The sequence below is a fragment of the Pithys albifrons genome, chromosome 5 (genome assembly GCF_047495875.1).
Source record: "Pithys albifrons albifrons isolate INPA30051 chromosome 5, PitAlb_v1, whole genome shotgun sequence".
In the NCBI taxonomy this organism is placed as follows: domain Eukaryota; kingdom Metazoa; phylum Chordata; class Aves; order Passeriformes; family Thamnophilidae; genus Pithys; species Pithys albifrons.
In genome coordinates, this window is record NC_092462.1 from 49,627,630 (window position 1) to 49,653,876 (window position 26,247).

General features: G+C 38.6%; 1 long non-coding RNA gene across 2 annotated transcripts in view; it reads right to left on the reverse strand.

Moving 5' to 3' along the window:
• LOC139672455 (uncharacterized) overlaps positions 1 to 26,247 on the reverse strand; it is a 58,403-nt gene that overhangs the window by 18,657 nt on the left and 13,499 nt on the right. The window contains exon 1 of one of the 2 annotated variants that reach the window (XR_011697927.1): positions 14,196 to 14,278. The exons of the other annotated variant lie outside the window; for it this stretch is intronic. This is a non-coding gene — a long non-coding RNA (uncharacterized lncRNA). Of the gene's footprint in view, positions 1 to 14,195; positions 14,279 to 26,247 lie in introns of those variants that run through there. 2 annotated transcript variants of the gene reach the window in all.

The window sequence follows — 26,247 nt, forward strand, 5'->3', positions numbered from 1 at the left end:
ACTTATTAAACTCGATAATTCAACAAAGATGAAAATATAAAATGCTTTGATGAAAAGAAACAATTACTTCTAAAAGACGTAGGAAGCACTATTTATGAAATAGGCACCATTTGTTATGATTTTTTGTTCAAAATTTAAGCTCAGAATACTGAAGACTTTGGAGAACAAAATGTTAAGTAATTCTGCAGTTTCCCTGTGTTGCCATGGTAACATACTTTCTGTATAATTGCCAGCCTGCCTTACAGGGATGCAAATAAGTAAAGAAGTTGTCATATGGTATGACCTAGGCTTATATTTGAGTGGAGATTTATTGCCCACAGAGCAGCAATAATACCAAAGATATCTGTCACCTGCAGGATAAGGAATTACATACCTCCAAAGTGCTGCAGAAGACAAATGGCAGTGAGTGTGAAGTGCTGGGCCCAGCTGATATATAGGAGGACTATGAGCCCTCTCCCAAGCCTCCTCCTGCTGAGCTTATACTTCCTTATGCTTTTCTTATGCTCCATGAGTGGAGGCTCAGAAGTACAGCTAACACCACCCCTAAGCATGAAGGCAATGCTTACATCTTGAATATTTCTTCAGGATATTGTTGATGTGAAATACAAATCCCAGTGGTTCCTGGGAATACCTCTTTGCAGGAGTCTTAGCACTAGTTGCTCCAAATCTGTTGTGGAGACACAGGAATTAGCTCAGACGTCCTGTATACCACTTGCTCAGAAGCTTTTGTCTCTTTTGTGTACTCTTTGTTCCTTTGTTAAGGATGGATTCTGCTAATGCTCCTTCTTTCACTGCCTCAGCATCTCTTCTAGGACAGGTTTTGGTGAATTACCCTATTCTTCTTTTTATTGTTTGTTGCTGTTTCTTAATTTGCAGTTCTTTCTGTAAGGCCTTCTCTTGGTCTTTTTTTAAAACCATATTGGCCCTAGAGAGAGTTTCTCTCATTGCTCTCATTGGTTTTTTGTTCTTGGTTTTCTTAAATATGGCTGTGAAGTCACATCCTTTCTTCTGAGGCTGCTTGGGCATTAGTAGTAAGCAGGATGGTTTCTCATCCCTTGCTACCAAGGATTAGGTATATCTTTTCCTTCCCTCCAAATCTGCCTCTAGTTAATTAGACTTGTAGCAACCTCACACAGATATTTCCACTCTGTTCCTGGATTCAGGATCTTTCTGCAAATTATTTTAATGCTGTAAGAGAACTTCATCTTCTTAGATTAGGATGAGGATTCATTGTTCATGTAAACAGAGGGTTTATAACTTCCTACTTACCATTAGCTTCTTTGTCAGAGACCATATATGAAAAAATATTAGGAATAAAAAATTTGACATAAAAAAATCTCCTGCTTTCTATTTGTATGAGACAGGTCCTTGTCATTGCAATATGTATCATTGTAAATTGTGAGGCAATATGGCCAAATCGTGACTGTTTTCTTGATAAAAAAGTGATATACAATAAAATAATAGAAGTGCAAAAAAGCAGAGCTGCTACCTATAAAACTACAGAATAGACTCAAATTGCATATTGGCCATTGTCCTACAAGGACAAAAATAATACTTTTTCCTCTTTTTCTTTTTTTTTTTTTTTTAGGAGAAAAGTATTGTAATTGAGTAATTCAAATCATAATAGAATTTCTAGAGTTACTTTTTTGTCTTCACAGTATGGTTGGTCTTTGTGCTATTCTTCTTGCAGGAATAGATTATCAGCTGGAATAGCTGAATGCAAAAAGCAGTATCTGAGCATATCTGATATTACCTAAGAACAGCTGCTATCCATCCTTCCTGTGCAGAAACTGTGACAACATCACTGCAAACATTCTGAACAAACAATCTGAAGTCCATAGACTTATGCCACTGACAGTCATGGCAGGTTAATTCATTTTTTATTATTCAGAACACTCAGCTGTATCAAAATCAGATTCTTCCTTTTTACTTGTCCTAGAACTCTGATGTTTAAAAACTGTTACTGTCACTGAATAAAATTATTCATGTCCATATTAATTCTCTATTAATCTTGCTTTAAAACTCAAGTTATTTTAGATGTAAGAGTTACAAGAAAAAATATCTTTGAACCTTCTGTACATGCCACCATTTAATCAAGAAAATGACTACAATTCAGGACGGTTCTCATTATACCATTTTACACATCACATTAAAAAGAATATGCAAGTTGTTTGAAGGAGTAATGACTTTGTTTTTGTCCTTATAATAGCATGTTGGCCTATTACTCCTACTCAATGCTAGTAATAAAGATAATATTCTATAATTGGGATGTCCAATAAAATGCTTTTAAATGGAAGAACATAAAATTATTGTGTGAAGGTAATAACCTCAGTCAGGTAGATGAAGACTTGCTTTATGAGTCTGTTGGGGAAAAAAATGAGAGTGTTTCGAATATAATAGAGAAATTTTAAATTATAAGCTAAATTTCTTTCCTTTCCATTCTGATTATATTTTCCTTTGGCTTTTTTCACATTCTCTCTATTTTGTTTTATTTTTACAACCTCTGCTGTTCAAATGAGCCACTGATATTTAAAAGCCCAAGGGAAAATATGAGACATTTTCAAATTATGCCAACTCTTGTTTCATCCTCAAAATACAAGCAAAGAAATACTTTTCTCTCCATACTGCTTCTGAAATAAAAAAAAACCCCAAACAACAAACCCCACCTCTCTGTTGTTTATGTTTTTATTTTGTGACATTGACTTAAATTTCCACTAGTCATAGCATTGAAAGTCATGAAGGAAAGCTATGGATTTCCAGCCTGAAAATTACACCAATAGTTTTTTTGAGATATCTTTTTATGGGACTTCAGTGTATGAGATCCACTCTTAGGAATAGAGTACCCAGACACACACACAAAATAAGTGTGTGTGTTTATCTCCCACACCACTTTGGTTCTGCCACTTTTGAGGACATGCATGAAGGACAGAAACCCAGAACCTCAGGAGTTCTTGCCCTGCTGTTCCTGCCAAAGTGTCATCTAGTCTTGTGCATATTACAATAACATCTTGTTTCCCTGCTTATAACCCCTTCTGCAAACTGAGCAGGAAACTATTTATTACAAAGTCATCTCCCTGGGGTATCCTAAGGATTAATTGCAGTAAGTGTGGTTCCTGGAACACATAAAACTCCCTATAAGTATCCATCATTAAATGTTATATCCCCTCAAGTACTTAACCACTTTAGTTTTTCTTACTTAAGTAGCCCCAGTGATATCTGTTTCCATTAAGTATTTCACTATTTGCCACTATTCTTAAACAGAAGCTAAATGGCTTTGGCTGCAGGAAGGCAAATTCACCAGACAGCTGCTTTCTTCTGTATTTAAAGTATACACAGCACTGTCTTTTTCCATTACTTTATTTACTTACATTTATCTTTGCCAACAATTTTTTATTCCAGTGATTTTCTGACTCTTATTTTCCAGATCAGGGGAAGTACTTAAAAATATTGGAAGTAAAAAACCCACATAAACCAGCGGCAGAGAAATGATGTAGAAGAGAATCAAAAAGCATCATACATCATGCAACTTCCAGAGGTCACACAATTTCTGTACCAGTTTAAGGAATGAGAAAGGAGGATGTGGCAATGAGGATTTCAGGAGGCTACGACTTAAGCTGGCATGCAACAAATAGGTATGTTTTTAAAACCAATTCTATTAACTTCTAAATAGTTTAGCATCCAGTTAAAAAACTGTTTAGAAGGCTGTTCTCAAAACTCACATTCCTTATCTACCCTTTTTCTACTCTTTGTATTCCATGGAGCTACCTTCTCTTTCCATGAGTAGTCTTACATATGCAGATGTAGAAATTCTCTGTAGGGAGATGGTTCAATTTCCAGCATCTTTCTGATTTCCTATTTGCATTCCTAGTATATATACAAAGGTATCTAAATATAATTAATTCATCTTACAAAAACAAGTCAACCCCTCCTCTTGCCCCCACTATCTTTTCACTAAAAAAGTGCATTGACTCCCTCCATTAGGTAAACAGAATTTAAACTACTCTTTTGATTTAATCTGCAAGAACAGATAGGTAGAGAGACCTGATGTGATGATCTAAATTAATTCCTCACTGACAAGAAAGGTACTTCATTTTTTGTGCTGATGTGGTTGCATTCCTGTCTTAGGGGTTTTCTTTGTCTCTTTTTCCTTAGCAATTTATTTTGTAGGACTAGCAATGTCGGGGTAATTCCAAATTTAGGAGTCTTGTCTCTCTCCTTATCTAAAATGAATAAATACATGGATAAGTGTCATCATGAAGCTGGTTAGTTACTTAGGACGTTTCATGGCTAAACCAAGAGAACCCTGATTCCTTCTGCGTTTGAAACATTCCAGCCAAGATGCACTTGATATCTTCCTTGTCTTCAGAAGGACTCACCAGATTAGATACTAATTAAGGCTGAATTCATCATTATGTCTAAGCAAGTTCCTTAGCTGGGAGACACAAGCAGTTCTACTAACACTACATTCTTATTCAGAATCACAGAATATTTTGAGTTGGAAGGGACCCACAAGGATCATCAAACCCAACTTTTAAAGTGCATGTCCCGTACAGGGATCATATCCACAACTTTGTCATTATTAGCACCAGGCACTAACCAACTGAGCTAATCTCAGGGTATTTGTAGCCTTAAATTTTAGTACCTTGCTGAATCAGAACAGATGTTGAAGATGCCAAAAGGAAAAAATTTCATTTGCTCTAACAGAAAGAATATACAAGATACATTTTGATTTCAGGAAAAGTACGCAGTCCTTTCCCACTCCACTGTAAAAACCCCAACATATTACTCTTGCCAAGTACCAAGGAGATATTAAGGACTCGTTATTTTCAAATTTAAAATCTACCTTTGATTTATCTTAGTTCAAAGCCTTGGAGCTGTAATAAATTGTTGAATGATCTTATCTGGCTTCTGATACATCCTTGGAAATGACAGCAATAACAGGCAAATTAAAATCTTGGACTTTTTGTAGGAGAACTCTTATCCTGGGATTCTGCAAATAAATATCTTTAGAAATTTAAACTAGCCTATACTCATGTATTAACCTGTTCATATGCTAGAATCTGACAACATGTTGGGCATATGAAGCTGCCCAGAAACTGAAATTACAGGGGTTTGGTACACCAGGGATCATGACCCCCATTTTTCTGTACAAGCAGTGCTATATTACTATGTGGCCAATGCACAAAGTTCAGTACTGTAAAGCAGAAGGAGAACATCCACACCTCCAAAAAAATCATACAAAATAATCAGATGACTTAAACAGTTTTCCCCACAGTCCATCTGCTGCATGACACTGGTTTTTCTCATGCATTCCCTTCCCTTTTTTCCATTGAAGAATATATTGCATTGTAAAAAGAGCAGGCATCATCTGGGTCCCAGAAGCAAAAACTGCAAAGCAGATGTAAACCAGCAGGTTACTGAGGCTGGCAAGAACTGGCCTGGATGAAAATAGCCAGTGTCTCCTTTGCTATAAGCTAAGATGGCTGCACCAAGAAGGTACTAATTACAGACAAGCAAGGTGGAAAGATATATGTCCTTCATGTCTATCGGAAATCTCATGCTTTGCATGGGTCTGAACATTCTCCTCCCAGACCAAGACCCTCAATGACTCAGACAAGACCCTGAAATTAATCTTTAAAATTAATCTGTAATTCTTTCTTGGCAGTTTTAAAAGTGCACTGTAGGTACAGTTTTACTACTCTCAGATCACCTTGAGTGTGGATGTGGTTCTTCTCTGGCAAGACAGAGTTTGATCAAAAGAGCATGCAATTCACAGTTCAACAAAATGTTAGGCTACAGGCTTAGTGGCAACTCTGGGATGTCTGTCTAAATTAGACTTCCTAGTAGGAACCTGTTATGGTTTAAGCTAGGCCTAAATTTAGGCTTTAGTTTTCAGAGTAGGCCTGAGATAATCAGCTGACTTGAGCTGGGCTGAGCTAGCTGACAGCTGACTTCTACTGGCCAATGGTATTCCGTACCATGTTCTGACATCATCTTGGATATAAAAGCAGGTATAGGAGGGGCTAGGTTCAGTTCCTGATGGCTGCTTGTCTGGGAAAGATGAATCGTGCTGTTTTCCTGGACCAGGCCCTACCACCTCACCGCTATGTTATCTTGGGAGAGTAAAATGTTTGTTCTTGGTCTTCCTGCTGGGGTCTGTCCCTTGGGTGATTGAGTTCTCCTGAGTGATTTGTAGCTAGAATAGTGGGATTTGATTTTGATGGGGAGTTATTTTTTGTTATTTCTAACTTGTGTAGGTGCATGTTATATTGTAGTCTTCTTTTAATTTTCTCTTTTATCTATGAACATATATAACTAGTTTAAGGTTCAATCTTGGAGGTTTTTTTCTTTCTCCCTTTTCTCAGCAGGAAGCGGGGGCAGGGTGGAGTAACTCCGTATAGGGCAGTTGGCATTTTGCCAGCTCAACCCAAGACAACCTCTATGGATTCCTAATATGTTAATATATGTTAGCAGAGGTGAAAGATGTACAATAAAGATTTTAGCATCATGAATTAGAATTGATACATTATTTTTGACTTTAGAGTTTAAGCTTGTGACCTTATGCAAACTTAGTAAAGAATATTCCATTGTTTTTAAAGGGCACTGTAATAGGGTGACTGGTTCTCTGTACATATAATGGCATCTGGGACCAGCCAAACCTGTTCAAGTCCTGCCATTTCTAAGAAATTAAATTCTGGGAAGCATCACCAGCACCAGACTTGGCTGGGATGAAGGGAGAAAGAGAATACAGGTTTCTTAATGTTGTATCATCTGCCCATTAAAAGGCATGTTTTTACAACAGAAGGCATTTTAAGATCAGGAGAAAACTGGTGACTTTCCCTTTAAAATACTTTATACATAAGCTCAGGTCATTGATGATGAATTGTCTGGATTTTATCAAATGTAACTTTTTGTTTAAGCATTATTAAGTTTGGTATTAGAAACTCCTTTTCCTCTCATGACTTACTCATCACAGTGGTTCACTAATTGATGGCAATGATCGTATGTCACCCTTCAGGCACTGAGCCACTCTGGAAATGTGGATTTCCATCTTCTTCTCAAGAGAAAAATATGTTGAAAAGGCCAATTAGAAAAGACCGGGGAAATAGTTCTTAGGATATCAGTAGAAGAGAAATATGATTGTGAAATTAGGGTTGGCATCCCAAATAGCTTTGTCCTTACAAATTATTAACTCAGCCTCTGAACATCTCCCTCTAGGGCAGTAATAACTTACACTGGGGGTCTTAGATACTTCCACCAGTAGCCTGATAGCCTTAACAAGCCCAGTGAACTCAATGGTTTACATTTACAAGGAAGTGCACACAGATTACATATGATTGCCCATTAGGTTAAAAATTCCTACCAGCAAGCAAAAAACTGCAGGTGGCTGATGCTTTTGAATAAATAATATAGAGAGATTGTGAACCACTGTGGACAGGCTATGGTCCAACTATTTACTAAGTCTGCAGAAAATATCATGGCACATTTTGGGCACAAAATCCATTCTGGAAAATTGATCATTTTTCTTGTGGGTGCACTGGAAGGCAGGCATCCTATCCTGTGGCTTTTCTTGTCATAATAGATGAGATAAGTTCTTACTATTCATGGAGTTTTTTCCTATCTATCATGCAAAAATAGGTTTGCTGCTTGTATCTTGATATACAGTTTTCTTCAGCCTCGGACTCTATTCACAAATGTGGGCCAAATAAAGCAAACATAGGATAAACAAAGCCAGAAATGCATATATTCACATTAAGAATGAATCCTGTTTCTGCAAGGTATGGAGTCCTTTCCTCAAGCTGCCAGAATTAATTGAGTTAATGGAAACATAGAATTATAGTGTCATAGAATCATAGAACATGTCAAGTTGGAAGAAACCCATTGGAATCTTCAAGTCCAACTCCTGGCTCTACACAGGACACCCTAAGAGCTCACCCCATGTGCTTGAGAGCATCATCCAAATGCCTCTTGAACTCTGCTAGGCTTAGTGCTGTGCTAACTTCCCTGAGAAGCCTGTTCCAGTGCCCAACCACCCTCTGGGTGAAGAACATGTTTGTAATCTCGAACCTAAACCTCTCCAACACAGCTTCAGGCCATTTCCTCAAGTTCTTTCACTGGTCACAAGAGTGAAGAGATCAGTACTTACCCCTTCTATTCCCCTTAAGAAGTTGTAACTGCAATGAGGTCTCCCCTCAGTCTCCTCTTCTCCAGGCTGAACAGAACGAGTGACCTCAGCCACTCCTCATATGGCTTCCCCTTGGGATCTTGCTGGGTGAGAATTGATCCTGATACTGGGCTGAAAATAAAGTTCACTGTGGTTAGTCATCAGCCAATGAGAAAAATTTCTCCATATAAGAAAGAAAAATATGACTTGATAGGTAAGTTCCTTTATAGACAACAGTTTGTGAATACATAGTTAAACACTTATTCGACTGTGGGCTTGATTTATGGTACACCAACACAGGGATATATAGTCAAGTTCCAGTCTTGCTTATTTAATTGATCAATGGGAAAGTAACTTGCCATAATTTAATAAAACTGAAAGGAACAAATGTTTTTTAAAGTGTTGTTATTTGTCTTGGGATATTGATCATAAAATATGCAAGATGAATCTTTGGATTCAGTACTTGCCGAATCCAAAGATCCAAGCTGCCTTTTATGCATGGCTTCTTTTTTTCCCTCACAGTAAATCTAAGAGACTTGTCTTTCATTTTCAACAGGGCCTTAACACTTTCAGGTCTTAAGTCTTATACACTCTGAGCACTCAAAGTGATTTACTGGATTTTTCCCCATATGTTCCCATCATTTTCTCCCTTTCCCTGGGGAAAAAAAGGTGCCTAATGTTATCTCTCTGCTTTGTGTCTGTGAATCTAATACTACTACTCTTTCTTGGAATCCCCATATCCCCTGCTCTCTACATCAACATCCAGAGTAATTCTTGAATGCAGTAAGTAGCAAGGAGAAAAATCATTAGTACTCTTGATTTCTTAAGATATTTGTAAATGTTAAATCCTTTGTGCAAGGAACTTATTACATATGATGTAAGGCTACGATTAATGAAGAAATTGTTCAGTCAAAAGAAGCCTCAGAGCAGAAACCATATATCCTCTGGTGACACAAAACTTACTGTGCTTTATAAGTGAAAACTCCACAGTATCATTATGGCTTTATTGCAAATTGTTTCTGTATATTGTTCAGTTATGGAGAAGAAATATAATTGTGGCATCTAGAGAGAAGTACCTGAAGGACATACTCTATTTATTCTTTATCTTAGAAAAAGGTACAGGGAAATATGTTTGCCACTGTTTTTACCTTTTGAAAGGGACTTGGTGCTTAGGTACTATTTTTACTTTGAAAACTTCCTTCTTAGAACAAATTTCATTATTAAAAAGCCATGTTGGTAGAGGACAGCTCTCATGCTGGCAGCTCTCCTAAATCAGAATGGCTGAGTGTGCCTCATATGTCGGGGCAGTGAGGATACATTGCAATACCAAGCAGAGATGTTGTAGATGCCTCATGCCTGGAAGTGTTCAAGGCCAAGTTGGATAGGACTGAGTGCAACCTGTTATAGTGGAAGGTGTTCTTGGCCATGCAGAAAGGGTTGGAACCAGGTGATCTTTAAGGTCCCTTCTAACTCAAGACATTTTTGGGTTCTATGATTCTGTGATATGCTAGTGCTCAACGTAAAATTATCAGCAGCAACATTTATGGTGAGAGATTGTAGAAGCAGGAAGGCATGACTAGGAAATGCAATAATGCAATTTCAAGATCAAGTTAAAATCCTTTTCAGGGAAAGATCCAAACAAGACCGGGGGCAATAAAATATCCAACAAGATGGTAGCAAGGATTAGCACTGCCTGGCAGCTATTCATTTTGGTATTATAGAGACACAGGAATTATAACTGTGTGGCAAACCATGCACTGGGAGCCATTAGTGCTAAAGGATAAAAATGACATAAATCAAAGAAGGGTGGTTGAAATCCAATCTAACTTCAGAAACTGTTCTTCCTCTAACTAGCTAAATTGAATCATCTATTAATAATGTAGTGACCTTCTGAGAGATCTAGCCCATAGAGGTGATTTACTCTCAATGTGCTCGGAAAGCAACATTGTAAAAGAATAAGCAAAAATTTCAGACCACAGAGGTTTTTTGCTCCTTATGGCTCCTTCACTGGACAGGAAGCAGCAGGTATTTGCTGGGATGTTACTTTGATGGGAGATTCAAGGTAAGACTGGATAGACAGAAGATACTGAAAAGGAGAAAGTGCTCCAGTTTCAAATTGACTCATGTATCTCAGTCTGTTTATTAATCATGTTTTCAGGTCTTAAGGAATAAATTGTTATCCACCCTACAGGAAAAAAACCCAAACAGAACCAAACAACAAAACAAAACCATAAAAAGTTACCTGTTTCTACTTGTGTCATGATGTACATATTAGATATTGTTAGGTCCAACAAATCTTTGTTGAATAAAAATCTTGGCTCGGAGTATGTTTGGAAGCACAGCTGAGCCTGCCCAACAGCTGCTGGCTGACACAAAGCTCAGTCCTGCTTCTCCTTCTGCCTCTCAGTTAGGCACCTCCCCGTCTGAGTTCCAGCACATGCTCACCATGATGGGGTCCTATTCAATGGTGAATTTATTTAGGGAGCTGAGTTGACAGAAGTTAGGGTACAGTTGTGCTAGTTTGGTGTTTGGAACTGGTTCACTGCAAGTGAGACAAATCCTAAGGAAAGAGTATAAGGAAAGTGGTGGCAGCACTTGACTGCAGCTAGGGGTTAGTTTTCTTTAGCTGCAGTATGAAACTGCCTCTCACTTGCATATAAAATATATGCATGTACATAGATACGAATACACTAGACAATAAAGACAAAATAAAGAAACAGCTGTATCAGTAGAACCGAACATGAAATGGACATAGCTTCTCTGCCTTTATATTACTGACATCTGTTGTCACCTCCCTTTTGTTATTTTCTTCCTCTTCTCTGTAGGACTGGCACATTTCCAAGTGGTATGGCCCAAACTTTAGATCAATGTTCTAAGCCAATCCTCTGAACAGTATGGGGAAAGAGGGAGCCCTGTGTCATTGACAGAAGAGGGAGCTGCTGCAGAAAGGCAGATGTCTGAAGATTGCGACCTTAGCCAATGTCTTGTGCAGTGGATATACCACAGTAATCCTATCAAGCCTCTATTTTGCTAAACAAGAGGCCCAGAAACTGAGATAAAAATTGGTCTCCTGACTGTCTGCACTGCTCAACAGCTAGTTTGCTACCTGTCTCGGGTTGGTCTAGTTTTTTTTACCAACCCTGGACTGCCTCCTCCCTCCTCCCAGAGTCTTCCCAGCAAAGGGAAAAAAAGACCTGAAAAGAACTCAAAAGAAACTGAACTGAATTAAAACAGAAATTATATTTTCTAACATTTGCAACTACATATGCAATTTCACACACTGTGTGGGGCCCCACCCCAGGGAAAAGAAAGGGAAGAGGGAAGAGGTAACAAGGAATGAGGAGGAACAAAACCAAACCAAACCAAAAGAAACAGGAAAATACATTAAAAACTTCAAGAAAGGAGGAGAACAGGCAATGATACACTCCCACCACGTCCCAAGCTAGGAAAACCAACGGAAACAAGGGACCATCCAGGCTTCTCCTGCTCCCCCAAGCCTTGCTGGAAGAAGGAAGATTAAACTCCTTCCTATCTCCCCTCCTCCTCTTCTATGTGGAAAACGTGTGTGGAATACTCATGCAATGTCCACTTCCTTAGTTACACCTAGTTACTGAGGAAGCCATGGATCAAACCCATCACATTCTCCACCCCTTATTCCACACTAGTCTTTCCACGCAATTCTTGTATTCTCGCATTTGCTTATATCCCATGCATATATGCATATATATATATATATATATATATATGTTATGGGTTTGGCCAGGTGGGCCTAAATTTAGGTTTTAAAGTTCAGCTAGGCCTGAGATTGTCAGCTGATTTAAGCTGGGCTGAGCTAGCTAACAGCTGACTTCTTCCAGCCAATAATATTGTATTCCATACCATATTACATCATCTCAAAGGGTGTAAAATCCAGTGTGTGGGGGTGGCTTAGTCAGTTCTGCTATGGCCGAGGTACAAGCCGGACGTGATCCAGCTTCTGTCTTGGAGCAGGCCTTGCTCCTGCCCCTGCTGCCTCTGCTTGCATTTTGTTTGCATTCAGGGAAGTAGAAACATTTTTGTTGTTACTCTGTTTCTTGCTATGTGTCTCTTAGAGTACTTGCAGATCTAGTGTAATAGACTTTGCTTTGTATTAATTGGGGAGTGGGAAATTATTCCTTGTTTTATATATATATGTAACTTGTGTAAGTGTGTGTTATATTGTAGTTTCCTTTTAATTTTCTCTTTTTTGTATAAATACATGTAGTTAGTTTCAGCATAAACCTGGTTTAGAGGTTTTTTTTTCCTCTCTCTCTCTCTTCTCTTTCCCTTAGCTGGTTGGGGGGAGGAGGAACCCTTTTCACTCTGTCCTGGACAGCTGGCGTTTTGCCAGCTCAACCCAGGACAATATAGTCCATATGTAGTCCTTCGAGACAAATGTCTTGTCATCAAGGATCAACACCAGCATCAATTCAGCTTGGATCCTTTGCCTTTTGGTTAAAGTCACAGTTCCAAGTTCAGGACTGGTTCATGGGTTAGGGCTGTCTTATTGTTGGACATCATGGGACACCAGTATTAGCTTTGTTTGGGTCTTTCTCATCCGCTGTCTGGTTTCCTGCAAAACACAACTCAAAGCACATAATTAGTTCTTCCCCAAGGCTAGATTGCCTTGGGGCACACACTGAATCTTCCCATCTTTTCTCATTAGCCACCAGGTGTTTCTGGACCCTTGAGCAAAAACAATCCCACAAATGGGTTTGTCTTGGCCTGAGGGAGAAGTAATCCAAACAGATTTCCCTAGCATGCCTCTCAAATGAATCACTGGAACTTTGTCTCCATCTACCGTGTGGAGGGATTCTGCTTGGGCAGGACCAGCTCGATTGACAGAGCCTCTAGTGTTAACCAACCAGGTGGCCTTGGCTAAATGCTTATCCCAGTTCTTGAAAGTTCCTTCACTTAATGCTTTCAGAGTTGTTTTCAACAGTCCACTGCACCTTTCAACATTTCCAGCAGCAGGTGCATGATATGGAATGTGGTATACCCATTCAACACCATGCTCCCGTGCCCAGGTGGCCAATAGATTGTTCTTGAAATGAGCCCCATTGTCTGACTCAATGCAATCTGTAGTACCGTGCCTCCACAGTACCTGTTTCTCAAGGCCCAGGATAGTATTCTGGGCCATGGCATGTGGTACCAAATATGTCTCTAACTATCCTCTTCTACCTTATCTGTCTTGGGTTGAGCTGATAAAATGCCAACTGTCCAAGGCAGAGTGAAAAGGGAAAATTCCACTTCCCTGAAACTCAAACAAAATGCAAGTAACAGCAGCCAGAGCAGGGCCTAGAACAGTAGAAGAGCTGCAAGATGTTCTCCTCCTAGTTCAGCCATGATGAAACTGCCTAAGCCACACCCACACACTGGCTCTTACCCCTTCTGAGATGATGTCATAATATGGTATGGAATACAACATTACTGGTTAGAAGAAATCAGCTCTTAGCTATCTCAGCCCAGCTCAAGTCAGCTGACAATTCCAGGCCTAGTCTGAACTTTAAAGCCTAAATTTTTGGCCTACTTGGCTAAACCCATAACACTACCTGGGCCTGTTTTGAAGCATTCCATCTCACTTGCTAAGGCTATATCAGTACGCTTAATCATGTGAACACATGCCTGCCTGGCTTTTATTTAGCAATATAGACATAACCTCTGTGATTAAGAAAAAAATCTCTGAGGGAAAATGCTCCACATATCCCATAGCAGTAGTTTAATCCCAGTCCTTCTAAGTAATAATCACCTTTCATACTCCTTCTGATGAGTCAATTACTTAGTTCAGTATGCAGAACTAGGATGCAGGCTCCTTTCCCCATGTCTCGTGGCTGATGTGAATAGGTCCTGCCTCTACAGACACGAGCTCTCAGTTGTCTATCTATGAAGAGGCTGTGTTCTTGGCTGAGGACCCAAGTCACAGCCAAGCTCTATTTATTTTTTTCAGGGAATATGGCTCAGTAACTAGTTAATACTCCTGATCTTGACATTCAAATTACATTTACTATCATACCTGTGAATCTAACTGAAGTTTGGGATCAGATCATGGAGTGTGCTTCCGTGCTTATTTTTCTTCAGTCAAATCAGCTGCTGAAAGACAAGGGAATTTCATCCTAGTAATGGAAGAAAATACCCTCAGGTCACATGTTGGCACCCTTGCATTCTAGGTATGTCTAATATGTAGGATCATCCAGCAATCCTACTGCAGTTAAATTAATAATGAGGATGTGACCTCAGACAAAACCAAAAACATATAGACTCTCAGGAGCATTTGCAAGTGCAGTTCTCTGATATAAAGTCACCACTAAATAGTAAATGTGCTAAAACTTTGAAACATTATAAAGTTAGATATTGTCTCTTGTTCCTTTTGTAGCCCTCTTTGATAGGTTTGTGTGAAGAAACTGACTGGTTTAATTGAGACACAGCAGAAGGCAGTGTTCCTCTGACATTACTTTAATTACAACAGAAGGAAAAATAGCAATAGCAATAGCAGAAAGTACTTGAGTAGCAATTTCAGCAGGTACATCAGCAATAATAAGAAATCTCATTCTTGCTTATCATTGTCAACAGGGGGGACATTGTTCCTTCAGCCCTTTCCAGTGAATCACCAGATTATCACAAATCAGTCCCTAAGTGCTATTTCCAATAGCACGAATTGGAGAGATGAGCAATTTTCTGATGTAGTCTCTATCTGTTCATTTTAAAATCTGTTCATTTAAAATGGCTTTTTCCAGTGGATAATATATGAAATTAACTTCCTACGTCCTCCTGTTGCCACCATAGACACATTATTTCTGGGGAGGAGTATCTCCCGGACATACACAGTGCAGCAATTTCCACCAATACAAGTCACCATGAATACTGTAATGCTAATCATAATGATTCCTGTGCAATAGTGAATGGCAAACAAGAAACTCGAGATGAAGCTAGAGACCAGAAATGTTCATTAATTGCACACTTTAGTTATACCCATTTGGAATGCATAGTAATTTCAGCTGAATGATAGACATATGATAGGACAGGATTTCTTAAAAAGTAATTTGTTAATCCATTGTTTTTAAGATGTCCAAGCACTTACCCCTGACAAGAAGGAGCTCAGTCTGGTCACCAGGGCTGAACATTAAGCTATGAGGGCTTGTTCCAGTTTGGTACATATTTTAATAGCAACTCAGCACAAAGGCTCAAAATATTTTAAGTGTCTCTTCGGATTCTTTTAAGAGCTGAAATTTCAAAGAAATGAAGTGATTTTCTTTTTCAAGCTCTAAAAAAAGATAGATTCTTACATAAAGAAAGTAAAAGCTTTGCTACCTTTAAAAGTATCCTTGCAAAACATATAGAGTGGAAACTACTTCACCCATATACGTACACTTCTGCATAGCAATCCCTGTGTCAGAGCTGCCTCAAATATATTTGAAGAAACAGTGTTACCAGTTAAAAAGCCTTTTTACTCTTATTTTTCCTTCTTTGTTTTTTTTTTGTTTTTTTTTTTTTTTAATCAACTACAGTGTCTAGTAGGATTCTAAGCACTGGGATTCACAAAAATGAATTGTTTTGTCAGAATTTTCTTTCTTACTTTTTGAGATAAAGCAGTTTCAAGGGAAAAATATAGTTTATGTCAATAATTCAATATTCTTATTTTCACTTATTTTCTGATGTTGAAGCTGAAACCATATTTTACTGTAAAGGTAGTGCCTCTTGTGTAGGACAAAGACAATGAGCAAGCTATTGATGTATTTCATAGAGCAGCTGATATTGCTGGAAAAGGCAATCAATTCAAATGAATTCCCTTTCCTCCCTCCTCTTCATACTCAAACATTTGACTCTGCTGTAGCTATTGTGAAGTGTCAATCTAAAATATTAAAATGAGATTATTGGAAATGTTCTTTTAAATCTCTTGAATAACAGTGGGCAAAAGTAATCCAGACTATAGTTTTATAGCACAGTGTTAAATTTTGATTACTTATAAATCAGATTTCTTTAACCTATATAAGTAGTGTGATGTCTGCATAAAAAACAGGGATTTATTTGTTCAGTAGTTCCTCTGGAATGGAAGCAAATATTGCATACCAGGGCTCAAATATGCAATATGTATCACAAGAGTTCACTGGCAAAGATGCTCATGAGATGGAATAGCACTCATGTTTCTTGAAATTAAAATGAGAAAAAATGCCTGTTGACCATTATGATTGAATTTATTAAATGGCTTTTCAGTCTGCTTCAATAAATTACTATTAAGGAGAACTTTATTAAGAAAGATCTTAAATTAACACAATTTACTTATGTAGCTGGTTTCAAATAAATCTGACATATTTGTGTCCCCGGCTTGATGAAATGTAAGAGTTCTTTAACTCTAGCTGTCTGTTTAAACTTGTATTTTGACTGAAATACTTATTAAAGATGCAAATGCACCATAAAAACTTAGAGGTTAATAGCAGAATAATACTTATAAATTCAGAACAAGAGAAACACAGTTATTGCTTAGTTTTTCTCTTCCCACACTGATGTTAAAGACTGATCATTTAATGCCCTAATTCAGCCTTATTGGGCGTATTAAAACTTTACAGAAAATCATATGCTCTGCATCTTAATATGTTGAAATAACAAGGGATAAAATCTCTTTGAAATGGCTGGGGAGACATTTGCTTTATTTCTAAAATGAGTTTTTATGAAACTCCTACATGAGAATGAGAAGGTGGGTTAACAGCTCTTTTAAGTACTCTAGTGAAATAGCTATAAAGCTTCTGCTTGCTCTGCAACCACCTCTACATAGCACAGCTTATGTTTCCTGTGTCATGTTGCATAAGCCTCTGGATTTTAAACTTTTTCTCCAGAAAATGTGTTGTGAGACTTGTGTTATCAGACAATAACAATAGGAAGAGAATAGTATTTCTCTGCAGTACAAGAAACTCACACATAAATGCCTTTATTTTATACTGTATATAATTTGAAGTAATTCATGGATTAAAAGAATTTGTAACAATGGGAAATGGAGTCTGTCTCCTAAAGGCAGAAGCTTGGAGGCTAAATTCAAGTAAACATTTTCAGATTTTGCTGTTTCTACTTTGTTAGCTATTTACATGCTTTCTGCTCTGCCAAAAATAGAAGGGATGGTGAGCTTTTCTGCACAATTGGAGCATCTGCCCTTGAAAACCCAAAAGACCCACCCATCACTCTTCATCCAAATTAGACAATTCTGAAACATATGGGGAAAAGAAAGCGTAACTTAACTTTTCTCTCTCTTTGTTCTGTTGTATGTTGATAGACAAGTTTCCATAGTATCACACAGAAATAGGACAGTGACTGAAGCGCCATTATGGAAAAGGTGGGTCAGAATGTATTTGGCAGATAAATATATGCCTAAAGTGGAAGAACCAAGTGCCTTGGTATTTTCTAAAACTAGATATCAGCTTGATTGTTAAAGTGCTTGTTAGCTCAGGAGAAGATGTGTGTAACTACCAGGCAGCTGTTTTGGACCTTGTTTGAGCTCTTTCTCTTTCTGCATGCCCTATGTATTGAGGTATCTAACATGAGGTCTAGATTCTGCTTAAGTCGTAGTTTAGATACAGCCTCAACTTCTTGTCTTGGCACAATATGCCTGAGTCCTGGTGAACTGTGCACTCACACTGGAATGATGAGGGATAGGTCAGACCATGACAGGTGAGTGCCCTGTCTGAGGTGTCAATTGCATATGTGGAGAGAAAATCTGCTCTCCGGAATACTACTCCTATGGCTGTAAAGTACATGCATAGAGTTATATTGATTTTTCAAGTTTGTTGATATGTTTGCACTTTTCTGATAGAAACAAAGAAACTCTAGCTGACTAAAGGAAGAATTTCTAATAGTTATATCCCTTTAAAATGTATCACCATTGGCAAAGCTCTGATGATGAAACACACAATTCTGTTCAATATATGTAAGCCAATTCTCACCAATACTGTTTAAATGGGAATTATAATCTTGTGCCTTCAGACACACCTGTGAAATCAAAAGGCACAATTAGAGCTACAGGACACATTCACTGGTTGGTTGTTATCAAGATATGGTGTGGACACTGTGATGAGTTTTAATTTGTAAAGCATATGGATTCCTTCCCTAAAGGTCTGAGAAATGGAACCTTGAAAAATACTATGTTAGTGGGCTTAAATTGACTGTGTATCTCCACTGGGAAGTTTTTAGAGGTCTGCAAATTGAAAATGTTTGAAACCAAACTGCATGAAGTCATATTATAAGAGGAGGGACAGAAGGATGACAGCAATTTGTATTTCAGAGGATTACCTGGAAATCTGGGCCCTTTATTGGAAACATAAAAGTGTACAAGTTAGACCAATGATCACTGTGTTGTCATAGTATCAGGAGAACTAGTAGTTCAGCCTGCACTTGTTAAATGAAAAATGTCCAGAGGGCCAAAGGCTTGCCTGGCAGATAAGGGAGCTAGATGAAGGGAGAGGAATGCTGGCTACTGGCTGACTACCCGTGTCAGCCTATCTACAAACAGCCTAGATATTGCTGAGATTTAGTTGTATTGTAGTAGCTGTATAATTAATTAATTTAAGCCTGGAGAATTACTTTTGTCATTTTAAATCTAAATAAACACCTTCATCCCTTAGGGGAAGATGCAGCATTTTGAGGTTTGGGGTCATTTTTTGAGCGCTTGGGCACTTAACCGAATCACCAGATGTACAGCCCTTCGTGCTCCAGTTTAGTAACAAAAGCAAAACTCTGACTGGCAGCCGCACGGCCCTGAAAATGCTTTTCCTGTGTAACGAAGGCAGAGCGTGACTCAGGCTTCAGCAGTCCCTCTTCTGGCCAAGTGTGTGAACAGCAATTCCTTTAGCTGCCGGAGACATTTACTTTATTTTTACCGGCTATTTAATTGCTTTTTTGCTGCAGAAAGGCATAACTTCAAGTTACGCTTCTAACTTGAAGTTTTGTGAATGTCGTACTACATTTCTCCCCCTATTTTCTTCTATAAAATCAGAAAATAATATTTTGCCGAAGCTTTTCTGTATTTCTGGTACTTAATTCTGGATAAAGACATGGAAGTGAGATGATAGTGGTTATAAGCTACTCTGTAACTGTATCCCATATTAATAGCACCCCAATGTAATTGGAAACTTTGTTCTTTGTATTTTGTCTTACCTATTCATCGTCTTTAATTAATCAAATTTAAAAACAAGGCAGTAGACTTTGCTGGACAGATGATCATATTGTAGGAAATCTCCAAATATTCAATTCAGCTTGCATATAACAAAACAACAGTATCCAATCCAGCCAGTAAAGAAGCTTTTTCGATGGAGTAAATACTTCTGTCCCTCTTCTACCTTTGTAAAACTCACTTCTCTCTACTAAAAAGCATTTTTTTCTGCATTTTCTTATTCCAATGACATACAATTCTATGTCCAGGTATCTCTGAACCTCTGGTTTCTACTTTTAGCCTTAGATATCAAAGTTCCTAATTGAATTTGTAAGATAATTTACTTTCCTTATTATGGTCTTCCATTAACCTTTCTCGTTTCTCTGAGATTTATTATCTATTCTTTGCTTGCTAGTGGCTGGAATGCATTTGCCATTTGCTCTTGAGAGTTCTGGGTACAGTAAGGGGGGTATGGATTATAATTACATTCATTCTTAGATGACTTTGCTAACATTTTTCATTCATTTTTTACTTTCTTGATCCCTTTTGGGATTGAAATGAACAATGCATATCTGCTTAATCAAAATCAGGCCTAGTCAACCACAGGTTCTTAATGCGTGTGTATATATCTATATATCTAGATCTAGATCTAGATCTAGATATATATATATATACATATATATATATACATATATACATATATATATACTTAGAAATATAAATCATGGCTCATTCTCTTGGATCGAGAAATAATAAATTTGAGGGAGTAGCATTTGAAAGAAATTATGGTCATGCTGTAGGGCCAGTAATTTTTACTATTCAGTAAAATGATAATAAGATGTTATATTATGACATTCTTTGACAGTTTTGTAAAAATACTGTCTTGTTTAGCAGAAAATCACACGATCTTCACCTATGTGTACATTTTCATGAAAATTGATAAACCTCACTTATTTCTGAGATATGTAAGCACTTATTTTACTCCTCTGAAGCATTCAGAATATGTGTTTTTGAATATAAACAAATGTGATGTCACAGAACCCATACTGAGACTTAAGGGGAAAATCCTAAACTTATTAAACAAGAGAAAGACTATAGTTTGTTTTCTAAGCCTTTTGAAAGGAGGTAGTTTGTCTCAGTTAAGAAATCTCAAAAAAAAAAAAAGGTCACTTTGTGTTTGACAGCTCTAGAGCAGACATGATAAACATTTAGCATAATAAAATTGCTTACCCAGGTTGCTTGGAGAAGGGCAGGTTTCATGTGTATGTTTGAGATGGAATAAGTATTCATTATTTATTCTAATACAATACAGTTTTATGCAAAGACAGCTCTGTCCAAAAACTGGACAGTGGTGGTAATTAAACACCTGTGTAATAAACATTATGATTTTTGCCAGACTAGCATTCATCTAAAGTGTCAGTAGGCTCTTATGTTAAAGTTTGCCTCTCAGGTTTGTACCATATTTATTATAACATTATTGTTATCATTCATTAGCTTTAATTTTTCTTCTACCACCAAGAAACAGTCCAGAAACCTTCAAGATGTATAGAAGTAAAACATCTCACTCTGCTCCAACCTATAGATTTCCCAGTCAACACTCTCTTTCCGTAGACAACGTAGGTGAAGATGATAAAATAGGGATTTCCAATGTTTTCAAAGTTTCATCAAAGAATGAGAAATAGAGCCCAAAACAGCAAACATCCAGGAAAGGGATCCTCAAACTGCTGTTTTGACCCCTTTTGCTTAGCAACTATTGTGTTTGTCCCTTTTACCCACCTCTTTTGTCCTTCAGCAGCAACATCTCTTTTTTGCTTTGGTATTTTCTAGAGAAACCTTATCAGAGTTTCCTGTCTCTTTTTGCCTCTCTTTCTTCAGCCTTCACTATAGTAGGCACAAGAAGAAAACTCTTGACTTCTGCAATACAAGTAGCCCTGTCATTTCAATGGCCCTTTTGGACAGATGTTCCATGTTTCAATTCCTCCTTCTGAAACACCCTTTTAAAAGCTGATCATTATTATTCCTGATAGGGTCACATAAGTATCTTATACTGAGGTACTACAGCTTTATTTCTCCTAGGATCACATTTGCTTTACAGTGTCACTTTCCATCAGTGATTCAGAACCTTCCTCTCTGTTTCTGAGCAATGAACACTGAATTTAGCAACACTCCTTACAGACATGGGACACACTGTGTGCTGAAGACCCTGCCACAGGTGCAGCATTCACCAGACACACCACCTAAGGGGAACCCAGATGCCTGGAACCCCTGCACATGTTTCTTCAACAACCTCCCTGCATCCACGCCCCTGTTCATAGCGCAGTAGGAGTCGTTGCTATTTCCTGAGTAGACTGAAGATCTTGAGAATCTTGCTCTTTTATGAATACAGTAAGAGCTCTTCCTTTCTTTTTCCCATCACTTTGTACACACAGATTTATTTCTGTTCCTCTTGCCTTTGAAGTTTCATGCATTCTGAAAAGAATATAGTAATTCACAAGGTCTTAACTATTCAAGGCCATAAATGCTGCATTTTAAACTGTTAACCCTTGAAGTCTTTGAACTACCCCCGATTCAGCATTAATTTTCCTGGGTTACTTGCCTTCAGTTAATTAGTCCTCTTTGCTCATTGCCCACATCTCTGATTTGTTTTAGAGGCTTCCTTACTTGCTCAGAAAAAGATTTCTACATTCTGCATGTGAGTGAAGTGTAAAAATGGTCTTCAGTATTCTGCAAGATTATTAATTCAGAAAGATGAAAATCATATTGTCATTCTCTATGAGAAACCTATTATATCACCATTAAGTACTGATTAAATATACATTGTCCTTGTATAAATATATTATGCTAATAGTCCTTTCATGATCTTATAATACTTCAGGATTATTCCAAACCCAGTACATGTAGAAAATTCCAATTTTTTAGTTGATAATGTATTAATTTTCCTTTACATAGTCCATCAGATAAAAGGTATGGAACATAGGCAAAACTTTGGATTTTAAATATGTTTTATCAAAATTATACAAAAATCATAAAGTTTTTTGGGGGACTCATCCTGATACATTCAGTATAGAGTAACCTGCAGACAATACTGAATTAATAGCACTAGAGCCATGGAGTTACTGACCATGGAGTGATCATCAGGTGTTCACCCTGCCATCTCAAAAATGCCAGTGTTATTAAGCACCTTTTGTCACTCACATTGCCAAATTCAGAATTTGAACTACTTCAAAGCTTCTTAACATTTTCCTCCCAATTAAATATGGTATAGGGATGCTCTGACTCAAGCACAGGTATTAAGGTGGAATAGTGGGTTAGTCTCTGCCATTCTTCTGTGAATTATATCCAAAAGACTCACTTTTGAATGAGTCCCTCAAGTGAAAAGCCCTGGAAAGAATTATGGTCCCTGTGGAAGTAAAGAGCATTGGCTGGGGATTTTAACACTACAACTTGGTTTGCCAGGTGACTGGAGTTATAGAGATACCTAAAAATTTGACGAAAGATAGCAACAATGTGCACTTGGTTGCATATGATTACTGTTTTACAAAGTGCATTTATGACAGAACTGAAGTACCAGACATATAAAGTAATGAAAATTGCAAACAAGCAGAGTTTGTTTAAATAAGGTGTTGGAATAGTATTCAGGATCAACTTATATATACTCTTTCATTTGCAGCCAAGTACAGCCATGTGTCATTTGAGGAGAGTTACATGGCTTTACAAGAACCATTCACACTTTTTTGTGACATGTTCTCAACACTGCTGGTGTATTAGAGAAATACAAAATTCTTCATTGCCTAAATATTGTTTGAGTTTCAGTGATGGAACACCAAAGACTCATTTTACATTGAAAATAATGTACACAAATTAAATGAAAAGTATTAATAAATAACATTTAACTTTCAAATAGTAATTTTTCTGAAGTTTTTATGGTGTAAAAGAGGAGAAACTTGAAGCATGTGATTTGTTTCTTAAAATGGAATAGGCTAGTCGAAAATGCAGGTAGCTGACAAGAAAATCACCCTGAAAAAGAAAGATACTTGAGTAAGAGAAATGTACTTAAAGAAAAAAAATCTTTGTGGTCTCTTTGGGTGGCTTGGTCCATTTTAAAAATTTTGGGTTTTTTTAATGCAGGGTAAAAATGATTTTGAGGAAACAGTGTGTTTATACATGAATTAAAGATAGACCTGCTGCTGTGCAGAAAAAAATTATTCAATTTCCCTCATTTCCTGAATGTACTCATGAGGGACTGGATTGGGTGACATAAAGCCAAGGAAGAAAGATGTTCTCTGCAATTCAGACTACTCCAGTGAAAATACATAAAAGCTACAAGTCTGCCAAATTGGGCTGCAAGTACAAAAACTATTTACATATTTTCCTCAGTTTCTTGAACTTAAACTGTTGGTGGGGTTTGGTAGACTGATGTCTTAGTTAGCTACTTGTTTTAATGTAGGCTTTAGGTTCACAGCAATATAAATACACAAACAGAGGTCCCTGCCAGTGCTTTAAAATTTAAAAAATAAATAAGACTCCATTCAGTTACAATTTTTTTTCTTGAAGAGAAACTGTGATTGGGAGTGGTAACAGCCATCTTCAATACTTTGTGGAAGTAATCCTGCTGGGCAAATGCATAATTTGAAAAAAACACAGTCAAAAGTATGATGATATGAATTTCCTGATGAAATGTTGCCTGTGGTAAAAAGGAAGCAAAAGAGAGGACTGGGAATGCTCTGAAAAGGGTGAAGTTGGAAGCTGGAGATACATGACTTGGCAAATTAGATTAAAAATAGACTTTTTTTTCTTTGTGTCTTTCCAGTTTCTTGCATCCCAGACCACTATTCCCCTGACTCTGGGATTTGTGACAACAGATTCAGGCTTTTAGGGAGAGCCAGCAGTGGGGAGGATCTTGCCCCAGCTAACAAGGGTGTTTGTGACTATTGCCCAAGCTCATGCCTGCTTTTTGATACAGTAGTAATTTGGGGTTAGCTAAAAGCTTCCTTCATCAGATGCAGTCCTGCATTCCCCAGGAAGGGTGCGGAAGAAGCTGTCCCTGTGCACCCACAGCATCCCTCATGGCTTCACAGGCAAAAAGGGACTTGAAGTGTGCCAGATCAAGCCTCTGAAGCTAGATGGCTGTATTAGTTCAGCAGGAGGAACCAGCTAACCCTGTGTGGGGGTGATCAAAGCTGTGTATTCTACCCCCTCTATTCATTCCCCAAGGACAATGGACCATTAGCAGCAGCTGCCCAGGGAGCCATTATCACTTCACACCCAGCCTGAGGGGGGCGGAGCTGCCAATGGGCCATCAACAGTTCAATATCCCCTGGCTCCCAGAGTTAATCACCCATTGAGTGAGTCCCCGCCCAGGGGGAGGGACTGGGTGCTCTCTGAGGGTACATAAGTAGTGGGTAAGAAGACCTCAGGAACTTCTCGTCGGATCCAGAGCAGCAGCAGGACCTCGACAGGAGGAGATCACCGCTCTCGCCCAGACCACAGCCCTTGCCTGCACCAACAGGTTTTTTCATTTCCTTTTGCTCTGGGCTGGGGGAACCACAGGGGTCTCAGCACAAGGGCAAACAAACCCCCTTGGGTTTGTACCCCAGGACACTGGGTTATACTGCTGGGGTTTTGTGAGTTGGAAGCAATTTCCCTTTTGTGTCAGTGTTGTTATTGTAATATTATTACTAAATTTTAGCTCTGACTTATAATCTCTCTCGTGGTGAGTTCATTTCCCCTGCTGGTTCGCCTTTAAACCAGCACATCTTTTTGGCGCCCAACGTGGGGCCACGAGAGAGAAGTCAGAATTACAATTTCATTTTGTGTATTTGGATACAGAAACTCCCTGACTACTATGTTGCTTGATGTATTCATGTGGATGGTGTATCTGGGCTGTTCATATTTCGACACATGGGGAACCATGTGCCTATTCTGATGCTCTCTTTAATACCAGGGAGAAGGATCAAAATTGCTTTATTAATATACTATGTTTATGTTGTCATAACATCAGAGGCAGTGAATTTCATTGTGAATGTATATTCAGTCTGGTGTGCCTGTCCTGGTTTGGGTTGTTACCTCTGGGGTCTCATTAAAAATAGCACCCAGCCTGTGGGGAAAACAGGTGGAGATGGTTACTTCCACCTTTTCACCTCTGCTACAAAAATCATTGAAAATATTGAGCTTCCTTTTGATGTTAAGGACAGCATAATCTTACTGTTAGTGCTGTTAGTTTTGCTTTGTCTCCTCTGTACTGTATACACCATGTTTAGGGTCAGAACTGGGCTTTCTAAGGAGGCTTGCTGGAGGCCTGCCCTGGGAGTGGATGATGTTGAGTGGCACGGGAAGAGGGAAGATATGGGCCAGTATTTGGAGACCTTCTCTCCTCAAATGATCTGGAAATTCACCCCGAAACAACTGCAGGACCCTGCCAAAATGTTAGCCTATGTGAAAGGAAGATGCTCTGGCAGTCACAGAGATGTGCAGCTCACAGCAACCAGCTGGGCCCTGGCCACTGCCTACTGCACACTGCTTGGTGTGGTACAGCATCGTCAGGAGGAGGAGAAAAGGAGCAAATCCAAAGGCACCATGTCCACCCAGACCACGACTGAGCCAGAGAGGAAGAGAGATACACCAACCAGCACCGTGTCCACCCAGACCACGACTGAGCCAGAGAGGAAGAGAGATACACCAACCAGCACCGTGTCCACCCAGACCACGACTGAGCCAGAGAGGAAGAGAGATACACCAACCAGCACCGTGTCCACCCAGACCACGACTGAGCCAGAGAGGAAGAGAGATACACCAACCAGCACCGTGTCCACCCAGACCACGACTGAGCCAGAGAGGAAGAGAGATACACCACCAGCACCGTGTCCACACAAACCATGGAGGAGCCAGAAGGACAACAGAAACCGATAGCAGTTGCCCCTGTCCAGAAAAG